The 17,714-nt window shown below is 37.8% G+C and overlaps 1 protein-coding gene across 11 annotated transcripts in view; it reads right to left on the bottom strand.

Annotated features, from left to right (window-relative positions):
- DYNC1I1 (dynein cytoplasmic 1 intermediate chain 1) overlaps window positions 1-17,714 on the bottom strand; it is a 237,304-nt gene that overhangs the window by 193,568 nt on the left and 26,022 nt on the right. Inside the window, exon 1 of one of the 11 annotated variants that reach the window (XM_072412909.1) lies at window positions 11,829-11,981. The exons of 9 other annotated variants lie outside the window; for them this stretch is intronic. The gene's annotated coding sequence lies outside the window, so the exon portion shown is untranslated. Of the gene's footprint in view, window positions 1-19; window positions 147-11,828; window positions 11,982-17,714 lie in introns of those variants that run through there. One more of the 11 variants, XM_072412910.1, reaches the window with a different exon arrangement.

Below are 17,714 nucleotides of genomic sequence, written 5' to 3'. Positions count from 1 at the left end.
ATTACAAATAGGTGCTTACCTCCCTTGCAGCCTTTGGGTTTTGGAATGCTGTTCATCATTTACAATCCCCTCCTTGGCATACAGTGCCCAATGTTGTTTTTCAGATACACTACACAAATCTCATTGATACACTGTAGCTTGTTACAAAACAAACTCAGCAGAGGGATATAAGAGGCATTGTGTCACTATACAATGCTGACACCAGCATTGCTCTCCTATCTGCTAAACAATACATCCTCTAAGCCATACTCTGCAGCTCAACTGACAAAACACACTGCATCCCATTATTATACTGACTGAGACTCTGATATGGGACAACCTGTTATCTGGAATAATTAGTTTGGTAATGAGCTTTTCTTTTATTTTCAGGCTCATTTAGTTATATGGTACAAAAGTTACATGTGAAGTAGCCATAGTAACCATTAAGGTTCGCTATTCCCTATAGCGATTAAAGTGAACCCGTGCTTTGCTTCCTTCCCAGCAGAACCTGCAAATCTGTTCCTTCATACCCCAGCTCAATTTAGCTGCTTGTATGGAATAAAAACAGCAGGTAATTTGAAGATTGCAAAATGATGCCCCACTATTAGGCCAAGCACCAGCGCTGCCAAATGTAACAAGTCACTAAAAAATATTGGGTATATTCCATATAAATAGAGTGGTGGGAGAGTAAGAGAAGTTTATGTTGCTGGAGTTTGGACACGGGTAAAATGCAAGTTTGCTTCAAAGTGTAACTAAAGTACCACTTTGAAAATTGCCAATCAGGTGGGTTTTTATTGAACCAAGGGACAGGAGATATCCCTTCTGCAAAAGGTATTCTTATCTGTCTAATCGCTGCCCAGCTGTCACATTTCGCAGAATTTGTTGCCAGGGATGCCTGGCAATCCCAGCTTCCTTTGAGGGTGCCAGGACTGAAATAATTCATGCAGGAGTTATGCCTTCCTGGCCCAGCTCAACCCATTAAGATGACCAAAGATCAGAATGCAGAAGAGAAGAAAGAAGATGGCGCCACCAGGGACATAACAGGGATAGGTGAGTATCAACTGGATTTAGTTCTGCTTTAGTCTAGGTACACATGTGCAAAAATTGCATTGTACAGTCGGTTGTTGTTGCAACGACAACCGACTGCACGATGCATGAACGATTACTGTACATACAGCACCATTCTGTTCTATGGAGCGGGGAAGGGGAGAACGGCAAAGTGGCACCCCACTGCTCTTTCTCCCCTTCACTTTCATTATGATCGTTCTTCATTATTTGTTCGTGACAGGATGGACAACGGAACGACAAACAACAAATACAGTACACACGCCAGATTTTCGTCCGATATCAGCCCTGAAGCGATTATCGGACGAGAATCATCTGACGTGTATACGTAGCCTAAGCCTTGCTGCAGAGGCTGATCTTCAGTGCATGCAAAGAATGTTCAAAGATACTACTTGTAAATTCCCCCCAAGGAGTTTGGCTGTGATTGCAACAAAACTGGATAACTATTAAGTTACCAAAGTAGTCACCAGAGAAACACAGTCAAGGAGAAATTTCAGATACCTTTACAAAAGAACTTTATGCCTCATAAAAACTAATTAAAAGGAAAGCAATTGTTGCATGTATATCTAAATACATTTATTGTAATCAAGAAAAGCGTTGTGGATTGTGAAGAGAGATAAAGTATTGTTTAATTTACAAAGGTATTCTAAAATAGTCTGAACACATATTATGATACCCTTAGAATAGATAAATAACTGGATCATAAATAATTGGATTAGAATTAATTTTCAAGCTAGCTGTAGTATCCATTGCACGTTTGTGCAATCAGTAATTTGGCCTATTTAAATGAAGAAAAATACCACTGATCAACAAACATTTTCTTGCCAAACTGAATAAAGTCATTTTAGGTTCTGTTAGATGCACAGATTCCAAATATGACATTTGCATGGTTTTGCTAGATTGGCTCTAGTTTTTGAAATAATGACCTTAATAATAACCTCATAGAAAACTAATGAAACATGAAAATTAGGCAAAATTAAACTAGATATGCCTCCAAATACGAAATTACATTTTTTAAATACCTAATGTCAATATATTCTTTATTCAGTATATTTACTGAACTAATCACAAAGAAGTCATTGAAAAACTCTGTTTGTACGATTTCCTTTTATGCTGATGATTAGGACAATCACGTTGAAGGCTCCAGCAGTAGTCTGCCATCGTGTCTCTCCCATCTGCCCTGATACCTTTCTTCCATCACCTTTATATCTTGATAGAACCTCTCCCTTTGTAGCTTCAGTATCAGTCATTTAACTTGTCCAATTTGAATCATCAGTTTACAAATCTGGGGTCCATCGAGGATTTCCGCTTTTTTTTAGTATTCAATCCAGAGAAGAATCTACAAATGTATTTGAAGCAATCACCGTCCTTGTTCAGAGCTCTAACAAATTGCTTCATTAATTCCAACATTATGTGTAGTAGAGGGAGAATGATTTTTTCTTTGTTAACCATTGGCTTCGTTATTGATGTTCACTGCACCTTTTTTCATGTTTTCTCTTGGAGGCCATGTCACTTTTTTCCAGTGATCCTGCTTTGCTCTAAAATCCCAAAAGCAGATGAAACATGGGTACTTTTCGATCCACTTTACTGTCCAAGTTCACAATTTTTAAATCAACACATTGGTGATCATGATAGCAAAGCTTTTGTAAGACCATTTGGATATTTTCATATTCTTCTTTAAGTTTTGTTGAGTGACCAATTTGAATTAATGCATAGCAGTTGCCAATATGCAGGAAAACATATTTCCAAGTTTAAGATTTTAAACTTCGAGTGGAACTGTATGAAAAGCCGACAGTCTTCTGCTCGGTATTCTGGTAATTCCATATGGGCTAGTAGTCCAGGGATGTTACAACAGTACACAAAGTCTCCATCTTCACTGACAGACTGTAGGTTTTGACAGACTTAGGTCACATATTAAATCATTGAGCTCTTCTTGGGAGAACTGCTGGTTTGATGAAACACTTCCTTCATATTCACTTCCACTGCTAACTCCTGGATTACACTCCAAACCCCGTATATCCTCCATGTCGGATACAGGAATATCAGGGAGTGTACTGAACACTGGTATGGGACCATCAGCACCATGCCGCACAGGTCGTCTGCCGATTCCAAAAAAGGGTACTCCCACTTGTTTTTCTTGTAATGAATGAAACATTTTACATTCAAAGCACAAAAATAGCAATCATTATGATGATTTTTGGGCTCTCCCCATACCATAGGTACACCAAATTTCAAACTTTTCAGTTTTCCATTTTTCCACTGCCGTAGACACTCTACACAAGTTTTGCATACCATATGGGGAGCCCAATACTTATCTTGGTCCCCCAGTTTAATACCAAAATTTGCAAGATATGCTTGCTTCACAAATTCTGTAATGTTTCTTCTCTGTTTTTGCTGAGAATATTGACCACAAATATAGCAATTTACATTATGGTTACCGTATTTTTTGCCGTATAAGACGCACTTTTTCTTCCCCAAAACTGGGGGGGAAAAGTTAGTGCCTCTTATACAACAAATGTGTTATAAAATAATTAAAATAATATACTCACCCGATACCCGGATCCTGCGTGTGTCTCTGGCTGCAGCAGCGTGTGTTTCTTCTCTCCTCTGCCAGCATCGTGTCTCCTGTCTGTAAAGCAGAGCGAAAGAAGCCGGCACAGTACCACCTGCTGTTCCCTGTCCTAACTGCCGTACAGTGGAAAAAAAGCACAGTGATCAGAAGGGGAATTTGAATGACAGAGTGCTCAGAAGGGAATTTTGAATGACACAGAGTGATCAGAAAGGGAATTTGAAAGGCACAGAGTGATCAGAAGGGGAATTTGAAAGGCACAGAGTGATCAGAAGGGGAATACCGCTATGAATGGCACATGAGTGATCAGAAGGGGAATAATCTTTCAGAATCTTTTTTTTCTAGATTTTCCTCCTTTAAAATTGGGTGCGTCTTATATTCCGGAGCGTCTTATACGGCGAAAAATACGGTAATTTAAACAACTTTTTGAAGAACTCAAATTTCTGTAAAAAAAGAAAATGTATAAATAAAAAGAAGGCACATGAAAGTTTCATGAAAATAATGCTACATTTATTATAAAAAATGCAAAACATCAGTGTAAATAAAGATTGATAATAATATGCTGTGTTAACATTTGTTGTTGGTAAAATCGTCTATTCCGATTCCAGTATCACAAGAACTAAAGCCAATTCAATGAAACTGTTGTAAATTCTGGATTCAACAGACCTGAAATACACTAAATATAATAAAAAAATCCTTGGCAAGTGAAAAAGAAAAGTTTTTGTTCAGCTGTGTTATAAAAAGGGTTCCCTTAAGACCTGAAAGATTTTTAGGGGTTTCCCCATGGTCAATAAACACTACCTTAGACTTTGAACCTCACAATTGAGAAACCATACTTAGCATCTGTTGTCTGAGGATATCACAAAAAAAAAAATAATGGCCAAACATGTTAAAGGTAAAAGTTATATAACTGTTTCCAAGAAAACCAAGACATTTAGGGCACGTGGGACTTTAGCCCCTGGCTGTGGATGCAAGAGGAAAACTGACTCCAGAATGTAGAGAATGATAGTGGGAATAAGAGACAAAAATCCAAGTACAACTTCCAAAGAGATACAAGCTAAACTCCAAGGTCAAAGTCTATCAGTGTCTAATTGTATTATTCATTGCTTTCTAAGTAACAGTGGGCTCAATGGAAGTAAACTTTGGAGGACCTGACAGTTGGAAGAAAAACATTAAAAAGCTAAAAAAAAAAAAAAAAAAAAAAAAAGCTAGGCTTGAATATGCTATTATACATATCTACAAGATGAAATGCTTCTGATAGAATGTACTTTTGTTGAATGAGACAAAACTGGAGCTATATGGCAAGTCACATCAACTCTATCTTCACAGACATAACAGATATTCTAAATAGTCAGATTCCAAAAAACATCAAAATACAGACCAAAAATATATAAAAATCACAAAAACAGAAAATAATATGAACAGTTTGATAAAATCAGGATACATACAAATCAGAGTGTTTACAGAATAAATTGAATACCTAAGTATTAAATTGGGCTAGTGCTCAAATGGCTGTTGTGCTTGAGTTTCATCAGTGAATTCAATGAATATTATTTTTTTTATTATTAATAGACAGGATTTATATAGCACCAACATATTACGCAGCGCTGTACATTAAATAGGGGCTGCTAATGACAGACAGATACAGACGTTGGCACAGGAGGAGAAGAGGACCCTGCCCAGAAAAGCTTACAATCTAGGAGGTGGGGGAAGTAACACACAATAGGAGGGGAGATTATGAAGATGTTTCTCGCAAACGTAAAAAAAAAAACACTCAAAGAATTTAAGCTCATTTGAATGTGCCGGCAAATAATATGAAGGAACTTTGATTTTGTTATAGTTATTGGGTAGAAACCCTGGAACATTTGCAACCTGTGCTCAACTACATCAATAAATTTGTATGCAGATCTATCACATTTTATATCAATGTGGAGACCAAAGCTGCTGCCTAGTGCCTTATTCTATCTTAATCTTTCTCTGCTTGTTTGAATGCTACACCAAGAATCTTGCCTCGGACCTTCCTCTTCCAGTTTAAGTATAGCATTTCTGGCTGTACCTAATACTGGTGCCTGATGAATGCAGGCATCAAAGTCTAATAGACAGGTAGAGGTATCTAACGTTTTTTAGCTTTTTGCTAGCCAGCAACAGCATTTTATATGTGGGAAGTGCAAAGTCAAACAATGAGGCAAGGCTCACACTTTTAAGTGCAAGTTACCCCACTTCAATATTGGAAAGTGTATACAATAAATCATCCAGGCTCATGTCATGTGTTACCAGACATTGGTAGTCATCATTCAGGGTGCAAGTCTACTCTACAGATTGTTAGTTTTCTTACTAGTTTCCCTAATCTAGCAAGTGGGTTTCTCAACTGCCACTTCCTATTTTCATATAAAACATGTCTGCAAAGATTAACTTCTCCAGGGGATCAAGAACATGGTACTATGGTGAGATTGGAAACTATTCCATTCCCAGGATTTTAAGAGCGCAAGCCAGCAAACTTTAAAGGGTTGCACCTAAACTATGTGTTTAGAGATGGCTAACATGGAAACAATTTTAATGCTGTTCTGCTTTCTGGCCCTTTTTATTTTTGTTGCTTAGCCACAGGCTTTTATGCCTACAATCATAGAAGAGTCTATAGCAGTAGGCAGCTTTAAAGTCAAAATGTCCTTGATGCTTTAGACAGTATGAAAAGACAATAAAAGACTCTCTTCCCAGAGGAAAAACTCAGTTTGAGAAAAATGGGAACACATTGGTGAAGCCCCATAGTCTCTTTTTGGATGAAGAAAACTTACTTTCCAGAGCTTATGAATCTTCTAATGAATAACACAGCTTAGACTTCTGCCAGTGCTGACTGGAATTTAGCTGAAATTAATCCAGGATTTGTCATCTTCATTGATAATCTGTTTCTGAATACGTACTGTAATTATTTCCACTCTCCATTTCAGAGCCTGGTTTCAGGAGATATGATTAGCAGCTTAAAGAGAGATGCAGCTACCGCCAAACAGAAGTCTGACGGCTGTAATATATGTATAGGAATAGTAATCTGTCATCGACTCTGCAATATTTCTTCATCACTGTTATTTTACCCTTCTCTCAGGTATTTATAGATCTATGACTGTTCAATTTTAGTGTCACAATTTCTGAATGAAAATAGGACACATTTATCAAAGTCAAAATGAGTAATTATAACTTTATTTCACCATTCTTTTGGTTTCACTTTTTCTTTAAAAGTTTACTTTCTGAGCATGCCTATCAAAATCTGTATGCACAAATATGTTCAGCCTCCTGTGCAGTCAAAAGTGTAATATTGTATTATTATCCAGTATTTATTTAACGATGACATAATATGCAGCCCTTTACAAAGTACATAGTCATGTCGCCATTGTTCACAAACCTCAACTGGACATCAATAGTTGTAGATTTTACATTTTGATATAATGGCTGAATAATATATTTCCTGCTAAATTTAAACAATACAGGTTGTTTGAGGTCTGGCCAACCTGCAGTTAAAGAAACAGAAAAACTTTATTAAGGTCAACTTTCTGCTCCTCTCGTCTGTCAGCGAGATCTCAGAACATTGTGCTATATACCGGTATTACAGGGATATTGGTTTGAGTTATGCTTCCTATTTTCCTAGTCTCGTCCTAGTGCTGTGCAAGGAAACCTCAGGAGGTAAATATAAAGAAAAACTGAAGTGCCATTTGAAATAAAAAGAATGTAGTCTTGGAAAATATTTTATTTCTTTCTAACGCCCATGCAGCTGAACTCAAGAACCTTCAACATCTGGCATATTTCCTGGTGTGTCAGTTGCCCGGTCCCCGCTGCACTCTGTGGTTCCTTTCACCACTGTGGTTTCTCTTTGGTGATCTAGACACAGCACCAGCACATGAAATCCAAGGAGTGCAGCAAGGCACGCAGGTATCTGAAACACCAGGAAGTGATAACATTTTTGGTCAAGCTTATCACTTGATAGCAGCGGCATTTGATAGCACAGGCGATATAGAGGTAGTAAATAAAGTTTTTCTTTGCAGGAAGAATTACTAAAAACAACATTCCAGTTCTCTTATTAACCTTCATAGCGGTAACCCCGAGTGTGACTCGTGGTAGAAAAAAGTTGCTGAAAGCGGTAACCCCGAGTCACACTCGGGGTAGGTAAACCTATGGGAAGGTTAGTGAATACAGCGCTTATTTGATCCGCCGTCCATCGCCGGGATCCCTGTCTTCTTTCTTCTTCCTCTGGCCGGCTTCTCCACAAGATGAGTCACCGGGGAGTTCCCGGTGACGTCGGTGTGTGTGAACATTGCTGGCAGGGCGGGCGGGAAATTCAAAATCCATTTGTATTGCATTCAATACAAAATAACTGCATTGAATGCAATACATTGAATTTATATGTGTAAAATCTGTACATTGTTTTCAATGAACATTTATTTTACAGTATATATAATAGTATAAGTATATTATGTATTTTTTTTCAATTAAAAAATTAAAATAATTTAAAAAAATATATATTTTTTAATTTATTCAATTTATTATTTTTACATGATTTTGTGTTTCAAACTTTATTATACTCATACTATTATATTATACTGTAAAATAAATTTTCATGAAAAACAATGTACCGCTTTTAGACATATAAAACCGGAAAGAAATGAACCGCTAGGGAGGATAAGAAGTATGTAAACTCAAACAATAAACTTTTCTTATTTGCTAACTTTTGGTTTGCTAAATATACCAATAAAATATTTTGTTATCTGTTTCGATAAGTGATAAGCGTGTCAGAAATCTTGTCATCTGATAACTTCCTGGGCTTTCTACTTCTGATATATTCTTTTCAGAAACAAAAGTCTGAGGACTATAAAATCCCACCCATCTATGTTATCTAGAAGAGGAATCAGTATATCTGATAACATTGGAGGAAATGTATTAAGTTCTATAGAGATGCTGCAACTGACATATTTCCATATTGGAGTTCTTATAGTAGATTTGTGAGCCATTTATTAAAAGGTGGGAAGTATTAGAACCTTTGCCAAGTTTAGATTTGCCCTTTCTAGTTGTCCTTTTAACCACTGTCACATAAAAAAAAGGAAAATCAAAAATGTAGCAGTTGTCACCAAGACAGTAGTAATAGAAGGGTAAATCTTTTAATGGGGGCATCTGTTCTATTGACAACTGCCTAAAATGGCGATTCTCCTCGCTTTGTAGTGATTTCTTCTCAGTATAGGTCTGATTTATTAAAGCTTTCAAAGACTGGAGAGAATAGACTATCATGGGTGAACCTGGTTGACACAGCAAACCTGGAATGGATTTCTTGAAAATCATTTACTATTATTTGGCAAATGTTTTCAATCCTAAAACAGGTTCATTCCAAAATTGCAGGATCCCCCAGGTTTTGTGGAGCTTTAATAAATCAGGCCCTTTCTGTCACCTCTTAGTTTTCTGGGATAGGCAGAAAGAAAAATGTTCCCAATGCAACACAGGCAAAAAGAAACATTTGAATTAAATAGAAACTTTACCTTTTTGGACTTTATTTTTCATTTTGCAACTTTTCGAAAATAAAGGTGAGCATAGAAATGTTGGCGAATATTTGTTGGACAATTAACTTCATGGCAAAATTTCAGCAAAGCGCACAGGAGTCAATTTAAGTTGAATACCAACAATATTTTGTCAAGGGCTGAAATTAGTAGGTTTGGAGAAAACAATTTACCAAAACATGAACACTACTTTTTTCCTACTTAGGAATTTGCAACCATTTTACTTTTTGTAACTAGATTTGGCCCTAATCTGGGTAACTGCCCCATGGCTACTGCACACTTAAACATCTGTGTAAATATTTATATGATCAATCAACCCATAAGACACAACTGTGTTTTCATAAATTGTAACCAGCAAAAGATAATATTTCCTTGTTATCAGGTAAAAAAACCTTAATGAGAATATATGATATTACTTGATAATACGTTTATAAGACTTGTCATTTCCAAATCATTTTCCTCTCCCCTTTCAATCTCCAGTGATGATCACTCCAGCTAATATGATAATGACTCCACCCTTGTCCTCTTTTCTTTGTCTCGATTAGCACTTAATAGCACACCATCTATATTAATTTACGAGTGAGACACAGTAATGTTACCCAAATGTACTGAAATATTGATTAAATATACTTTTAATTTTGATTTTGAGACTGCAACAGGACGTATAACATCATACATGAACAAAAGGTGTTTAATTTTTGTAACATGACATATCCAATGTATGATATATCCAATATACTAAGTCATTAAAAGACATGTTAACTTTACTATTTGGGGCAAAGTAACATATGTAACCGTGTCTCTTTGTAAAAGTACATTTATCCATCTGCAGTCCCTCGACACCCTATTTTCACTACCACCTCCCATCTGGGTAGGGGGAGCATGTGACCTCTTGACTGTGATGGTGCTTGAGGGACCAATTGCCAGGCCTGCACATTATCACATGACTGGGGGGTAGTCCCACCCGAGTAAGCTCCGATACTAAACAATACCTAAGATTACCCTGCAGTGGGGAAATACTACTTACTGTAGTAAGGGTGATAGGATGTGGAAGGTGGTAATAAATTGTCACTTTGTACATAAAAGGCAGCTGGCATCGCAGGTCTGACCGACACAGGAATACAGTCCGCCCACTGCCCTGGGCCTGCGATCCATACGGGAGACAAGGTCCAGGACTCTGGCCAATGTTCCCACCCAGTGGTGTCCTTCTCCTGACCCCGCTGGGGGGCGCACGAGCCAGAGCAGAAAAAATTTCTCGCGGACCACAGGTTGGGGACCGCTGCCATAAAGCACAATAAATAAATGGGGATCCAGCTATGATATAGTAATACCATCAAACTATAAATAAGGACTTTTTTGGGAGGAGAAAGACATAAAACACTGAGGGATATATTTCTCTTTCCTTACCCACTGGAGTCTTTGAACAATAACAGTTTACAGTTGATGTAGGCCATAAATCTTAGGTAATGTTAAAACCAGTTCTGGTTGGCTTTTATCCTTATATCCAGACATATATTTAGGTAATTATAGTCAACCATTCCTAATAAAGGAACACAAACATAATGAAAGAACTAACTTTCAGCCATATCTAGGTTGTACAAGGGGTAGCAATGATGAATAAACTACAGTTATCAAGACATAGGATGGCCTTTGATTGGCCAATGTGGGTTCCTATACTGTAGACAACATCACTGCTACGCAATACCAGATAATAAAACTTTTAAAGAATGAATGAAGACAATAACCGTAGTATATTATTAGTATTCTACCTATAAAGAAGCATAAAGGCAGAATCACAGAACATTTATAGTTTAAACCAGTGTTTGTCCACCAGGCTTCCTCCAGAGGTTGTTAGGGGTTCCTTGAGCAGTTTGTGCCTCTCAGGTCAGTTTAAGTGGCACCAATGATCTTTTTGGCTATCTGTAAGGGTGACATTCTTCCCAATGGCCGGCAATGTAGGAGACATTCTTCCCACTGACCACCAAACTAATATACTCTAAATTGTGGATACAGAAATTTTAGTAGGGGTTCCTTAAAAATCTGAAAGTTATTTCAAGGGTTCTCTTATGTTAAAAAGGTTAAGAAAGCCTTGCCTGGAATGCAGAAGGATTCAGAATATCAAGCCTTGAGACAGACAGAAAATATATTTCTTTTCAGGGCTATAAATGACACAGTTTGTCTGTCCCTGTACTTGTATCATATTATAGTGATAATCAGACATTGTACATTGTATGACGGACAGCTCCATACACATTCAGTCACTGTATGCAGTATCCGTTAAATAAAATATGCAGATTTAAAGGGCAGAACAAAACTAAACGAGAACAGGCCAAACTATCAACAACTAATTACCAGCAATTAAAAGCTATTTGTAAAATCCTAATCCATTCAGTAAATGTAAGCAGCATCTATACATACAGTACAGTCTACAAGTGATGAGTCACGTACAGTATACTATGAAAATGCTGATGCCCCTGCAAGCCTCCCTATTGGATGTATGCTGTGGGTGATAGGCAGGTCAGTAGGGCGCAGCTGGCATTTGGAGAAAGATTAAAAAAGCAGAACGCTGAATGCAAATACTGTACACTGAGCTAGACATATAAAGCATCAATTTGTAATACAGTGGTGCAGGGCGGCACTGCTACATGCAGAATTCACACTGACACTGTCATGGTGATATTTACCTTCCTCCTCTGCTATGTGGAGCTTCTGGGGATGGATTGGGTGGGGTGGGAATGCTGCTGGAAGGAAGAAATGAGCCAGGAGTTCTTGATACAGCAGAAGAGATGCTGACAGTAACTACTGCATGATGCTGCTTGAGAATCCGCTGTATCATGCTGGCCCCAGCTCTGTCTCATTAGCATCACACCATAAGCCACCCCTTTCCTCCACCTCCCTTTGCCTCTGCTTGGGAGGGGAACCCTGGATCTGACAGCTCCCTGCAAAAAGGGCCACACATTAATCTCACCGAGAGAGCAGGTGTAGGCAACCTGGAGCCTCTAAGCTGTTTAGGAACTACAAGTGCCAGTATGCAATGCCAAAGGGCTTGATGCTAATGATGAACTTTACAAATCACTAGTTGAACTTTAAGTCAAACTCCAAACACAAAACTAAATACACAGGTAAAATACATATAAACTGTTTTACCTGACAAAGGATTTATAATTCTGTGCATCCTTTCTGGACATTTACACAGTTCTGACACTGTCCGCACAGACCTGGTTTTATTCTGATAGGTAAATTTGAGAGGCCTTTCCCCTCCTATAATGAAAAGAGAAACATTAGGCTGATGAGCTCATTCTATTTCATCCTATCAGCTTGTCCCTTGTTAACACAAAAGCACTGTAGCACAGCTGACTGGCTCATTGTGCTTCTTCTCCCTCTCTGGGTCTGAGTTCTGCTGTAATAGGAACTGCAATAGTCTGATATCTCATGAAAAAACAAGGTGCTTACATTACCAAGGGCTGGGTCTACACGGACGTAAAAACGCATTTAAACGTTGCTACTGTGTTTATATGCATTTTTATGCACTTTTATTAGCGTTTTAAAGCTTGTATTTAAAATGCTGGAAAACATCTAAGCTGTGTTTTCCTGTTACTGTTTTACTGTGTTTACGTTTAAAGCACACAGGAAAATACCGAAAAAATCAATAGAAGCGTTTTCCTGCTTTTTCTTGCTTTAGCCCCGCGTTTTAATTTTGAAACGTTGCAAGCAGCATTATAGATAAAGACCATAAACGTGCCTCAAGGAAACGTACTGGTATAGATTAGCCCACTGGAATGCATGGGGATTTCAAACATGGGCTTTTATACACTGGGGAAAATTTCTGTGTAGACCAAAGGTGGGCAAACTTTTTCATTCAAGGGCCACAATCTGATCTAAAATTTGGCAGAGGGGCTTGGGCCATAATGTGACGTCATGATGGCATAACCCCTCCCATTCTCCCATCATAACCCCGCCCTCTCTCCCATCGTAGATCGTAGCCTGCGATGTTAGAGTGGGCGGGTTGTTCCGCCCACCTTCCCGAGCCCCGGATTTGCACAGGGGACAAGGTCCACGGCTCTGGTCGGTGCAGCCCCCCAGCGGGGTACTTCTCCTTACCCCACTCGGGGGGGAGGCACCTTGCCAGAGACACGGACCGCAGCCCGTTTTATCCGGCCCGTTGAACTGGATAAAATGGCCTAACAAGCTGTATATGGCCTGGGGGCCATAGTTTGCCTATGCCTAGTGTAGACCAAGCCTTAGTTAAAAAAAAATCTAACAATGTATTGTTGAATGAACAGTTTACAGTTGCAATAACATATGTCTTCTATAACCTGTTGCTTGACTTTTTAAAAATAAAACTACATTCATATATTTGAATAAAAATAAAACTGTTAAAAGTGACCCTGGTGAAATACATGTAAAAATCTAACAAGTGTTTTACATTTCCCAAACTACTGAACCCAAACTTTTTTAAGTGGAATAATTTTCTGTGTTCCTCATTGTGTTTAGTGATTCCTCCCACTGACCACTATGTTACTACCAAGTCTCATACAAAGGAATGGAAATATAAAAGCCTCATTACTCGAAAAAAATGAGGGCAGGGTGTGCCTGCCCCACTACACCCCTGAGGGGAAATCTTCTAATGTGGAATCTCCTGTTTAGTCTACAGCACAGGAAAGGAAGGGAAATCTCCCTGATGAGACCGATGGCTAAAATAGGTGAAAATATTAGTTGCTTTCAGTGCCACTTCACCTCTTTGTCATTGTCAATCACAGACACTGCATGGTTTCAGCTGTCCCCCAGTGGTCTTAAAGGAGAGGATCACTCCTACTTCTTATTCCCAGTAAAGTCACAAGGTTTTTGGCAGAAGAGACATTAATTTTATTATTATTATTATTAATAATAATAATAATAAAAATAATTAAAAAATAATAATATTAAACTGTATTTATATAGCGCCAACATATTACGCAGCGCTGTACATTAAATAGGGGTTGCAAATGACAGACAGATACAGACAGTGATACAGAAGGAGGGGAGGACCCTGCCCAGAAGAGCTTACAATCCAAGAGACATGCATAAAAACCATTTCCCCAGCTCATGGTGATCTATTTTCTGTTTTAGAGAGCATGCACCATGCAGTGTAGAGCCAGCTCTATTCTTGGCATATCTGAGAAAAAACTTAGATGCCATCATCAGTGACCACCCAATGGCCAAAAATGATTAAGGTGGGAACCTGAAGAGTTGGCAGTGGAGATGCCAGCTGTGGATGACGCTGGATCTGTCATTGCTGGAGGGCACAAAGGAGGAGGTAAATCTGTGCCATGATCAGCAAGTATGCAATGTGATTATAGCAAAAGCTCACCACCACCAATGACTTCACTTCTGAAGCGAAAAATTGTAAACTGTATCTGAAAGATATAAATATTTTGTCAAAGGACTAATTATTGTAAACAACCCTTATTTTTGAATAGAATACCCTTTCCTTTCCCTATTGCTGGATCTTAGTACCGCTGATCTCCAACAGTTTCTATTTACATACATTCTGCACTGCAATTAAATCTACCAACAGGTTTGTTTGGTTCCAATAGAAGATGAATTTTGTAAATGTCTTTTATATGAGCAGAAATGTTGCTTGTCCTGTTGTTTTCATTAACTGTTTCATTCATTTGCATATAAAATGGATCTATAGGTGAATGAAACAAGGTGGATACAAAAGTAACAATGTATATTTGATTCATTTGAATCTCTTTTTATCCAACTTTCCTGTGTTGACAGAAACTATTATAAACTAGCTAAACTAATGTATTTATACAGCAACTCCGGGTGTCAGGTTTGAGAGATACCGGTAGGAGCTGCATGTATACTATTTAAGTGCAGGTATTACCAAATGTCTCATGAAACAGTCTCATTTTTTTTCTTTTGGATAGAGTGGGGAATCATTGCAATTCATGTCAGGTCTCACTGTAGTTGAGGCTCTGGGTCTAATTTATTAACCTCCCTGGCCGTAAGTATTTTTATGTCAAAAGCAGTACATTGCTTTGCGTGGAAATTTGTTGTTTAATATTTTAGGCCAGTAATTCTTAGGAATAACTCCCGGGTATGATAAGTTTGAAACACAAATCATAAATTAAAATATAATAAATAATTATAAATAATAAATATAAAAAATAATGATTTTTTTTTTCAATTTGTCCAAACAAGAGTACAATACAATGTATACTCAATATATATTAAACTAGATAAACTTTTGTAATTATTATTAATTATTTGGATTTATTTTTTATAATTTTATCACTGCTACCAATGTTTTAAAAGCAGATTACAACGTATATTGCTTTTAAATTTCTCACCAAGCCACAACCCCCCCAGCATACCGACGCTTAAAACATCACATTGATCAAGCCGAAGATGTGATGCAGACGCCGGCCAGGGTTTGGTAGAAAACGCCACTGGATCATGGGGAGCAGGTAGGATTTTTTTTATGCTACCCGAGTGTGGCTCAGGGTAACCACTTTTGGTACATACATTTCTCCCCAAGCCACACTCGGGAATACCGACAGGGGGGTTTAAACTCTCCAAAGCTGGAGAGGATACACATTTATCAGTGAAGCTGGGTATATTTATTATATATGGATATTTGTCTCAATTCCAACACAGTTCAAACAAGGTAAAAAGTTTTTTAAGTTATGATAAGCACTTACTACTATGAATACTCATTATATACGTAAAGCATTGGTATCTGTGAATGTATTGTATTAGTATATTATTATAAATTTCATAAATTTGTACATTATATGTGATCGCTTAAACATTGAAAATTCTACTTTGTATTGTTATAGTCATTTGAAAGGTCTCTACATATTCCCTGAGGAAGCCCGGTGGGCGAAACGCGTCAGAATTGAGTCAATTATCATTCCCACGAATAATATCCTGGCAGGTGGCCTGTGTAGAGTAAACCTGGAGTTTTTTTTTGTGTTTTTGCTATTATCATTGTATAATATTGTACTACCTTTTTATATGTAACATAAGTATTCATATTAAACATATTTTGAAGTATAGCCACAAAAACCCCAGTTCTTTCTCTCTGTTTTCCTGTTTTTGATTTATTACATCTGGGGTAGTCCAACAATACACTGATTAAGCAATAAGAGTTACGCATTTTCCTCTCTCCTATTTGTATTAAGGTAAGGTGTGATTTTAGAGCAAATATAACACCCCCCCCTCTACACAAGAAAATGAGGTCAAACTAAAGTTACACCCCCCCCCCCCCCCCCCCCTTCCCTGGAAATAAATGAGTTTTGCTGTAAGGAAATGATTAAAGTTAAGCATACAGGTATTATAAAAGGAGGATTTAGCCTACATTTTTTTCTCCCATGTTTACTTTACCCTGCATTGTGTGACAACCTTTATTTATAATAATAGCACTTTTGGACCAAGGTGGGCATTAGTGGCTATATTTAGCAAAATAAATTTAAGAGGCAAAGCAAGATCAATCACAAGGCAACCTGGGCAGGAGCTCAGGGCCCATCTGCTGTACAGGATTTCCAGTTACATAATGTATTTGCCTCCAACGAACAAAGGGTTCATATAATTGGCTACAGCCATACACCCGTCTGTGACAAAAAAGGGGGATGGATAATTCAGTTTAATATCATAAGAAATGGTTGTAGGGGCCAATTCAGAAGCCTTGACAAAAGGGTCCAGTCTGTCTAAAGCCACCTCTGGCAGGAGGAGCAGAGTTGGTGGAAAATGAGAAGAAGGAAAGAGAAGAAGGGCCTTTAAATAGTTAAAAAAATTGAGACCATCTTTTTATTTTTATTTTTTTCTAATTTTGTAGGTGTGTATTGTTGAAAACCAGATCTTCATTTAGGATAGATAGAATATGTCATCCATTAGGGCATTCTATCATTAGCTTTTATTAAAAAATCATTTGGGGTAGACAAAAATACAATATAAAATCATCTGGTTCTTAGCAGGTTCTAGGTATTTAAATCCAATCTTTCATGTAACAACGTGTTCCAATGTGTCATGGGTAATGTGTGAAAAAACTAAGTACACCCCATGATTGAACAGCTTGTAGAACCACATTTAGTAGCAATGACTTGGAGTATTTGTTATCTGTATGATTTTATCAGTATCCATCCTTATTGTAGAGGAATTCTTGCCCACTTTTCTTTACAACCTTCCTTCAGATCATTGAGGTTTGTGGGCATTGGTTTATGCATAGCTCTGGTGAGGTTCAGCCACAGCCACTTCACATTAAAAGGGCTAATATTACAAGACCTAGATTTTTTTCAGCCATTATGTTTTATTATTATTATTATTATTATTATTTTTATTATTAATAAACAGGATTTATATAGCGCCAACATATTACGCAGCGCTGTACATTAAATAGGGGTTGCGAATGACAGACAGATACAGACAATGACACAAGAAAAGGAGAGGACCTTGCCCCGAAGAGCTTACAATCTAAGAGGTGGGAAAGTATAACACAATAGGAGAGGAGATATGTAGTGGTGGGAAGTAGTGAGGGTTTGGGAGACCGAAGAACATGGGTAGGCAAGTTTGGGTAGGCAAGA

The sequence above is a fragment of the Pyxicephalus adspersus genome, chromosome 5 (assembly GCF_032062135.1).
Source record: "Pyxicephalus adspersus chromosome 5, UCB_Pads_2.0, whole genome shotgun sequence".
Classification (NCBI taxonomy): Eukaryota; Metazoa; Chordata; class Amphibia; order Anura; family Pyxicephalidae; genus Pyxicephalus; species Pyxicephalus adspersus.
The sequence above is the reverse complement of the archived record's forward strand: the minus strand, read 5'-3'. Positions and strand labels throughout refer to the sequence as shown.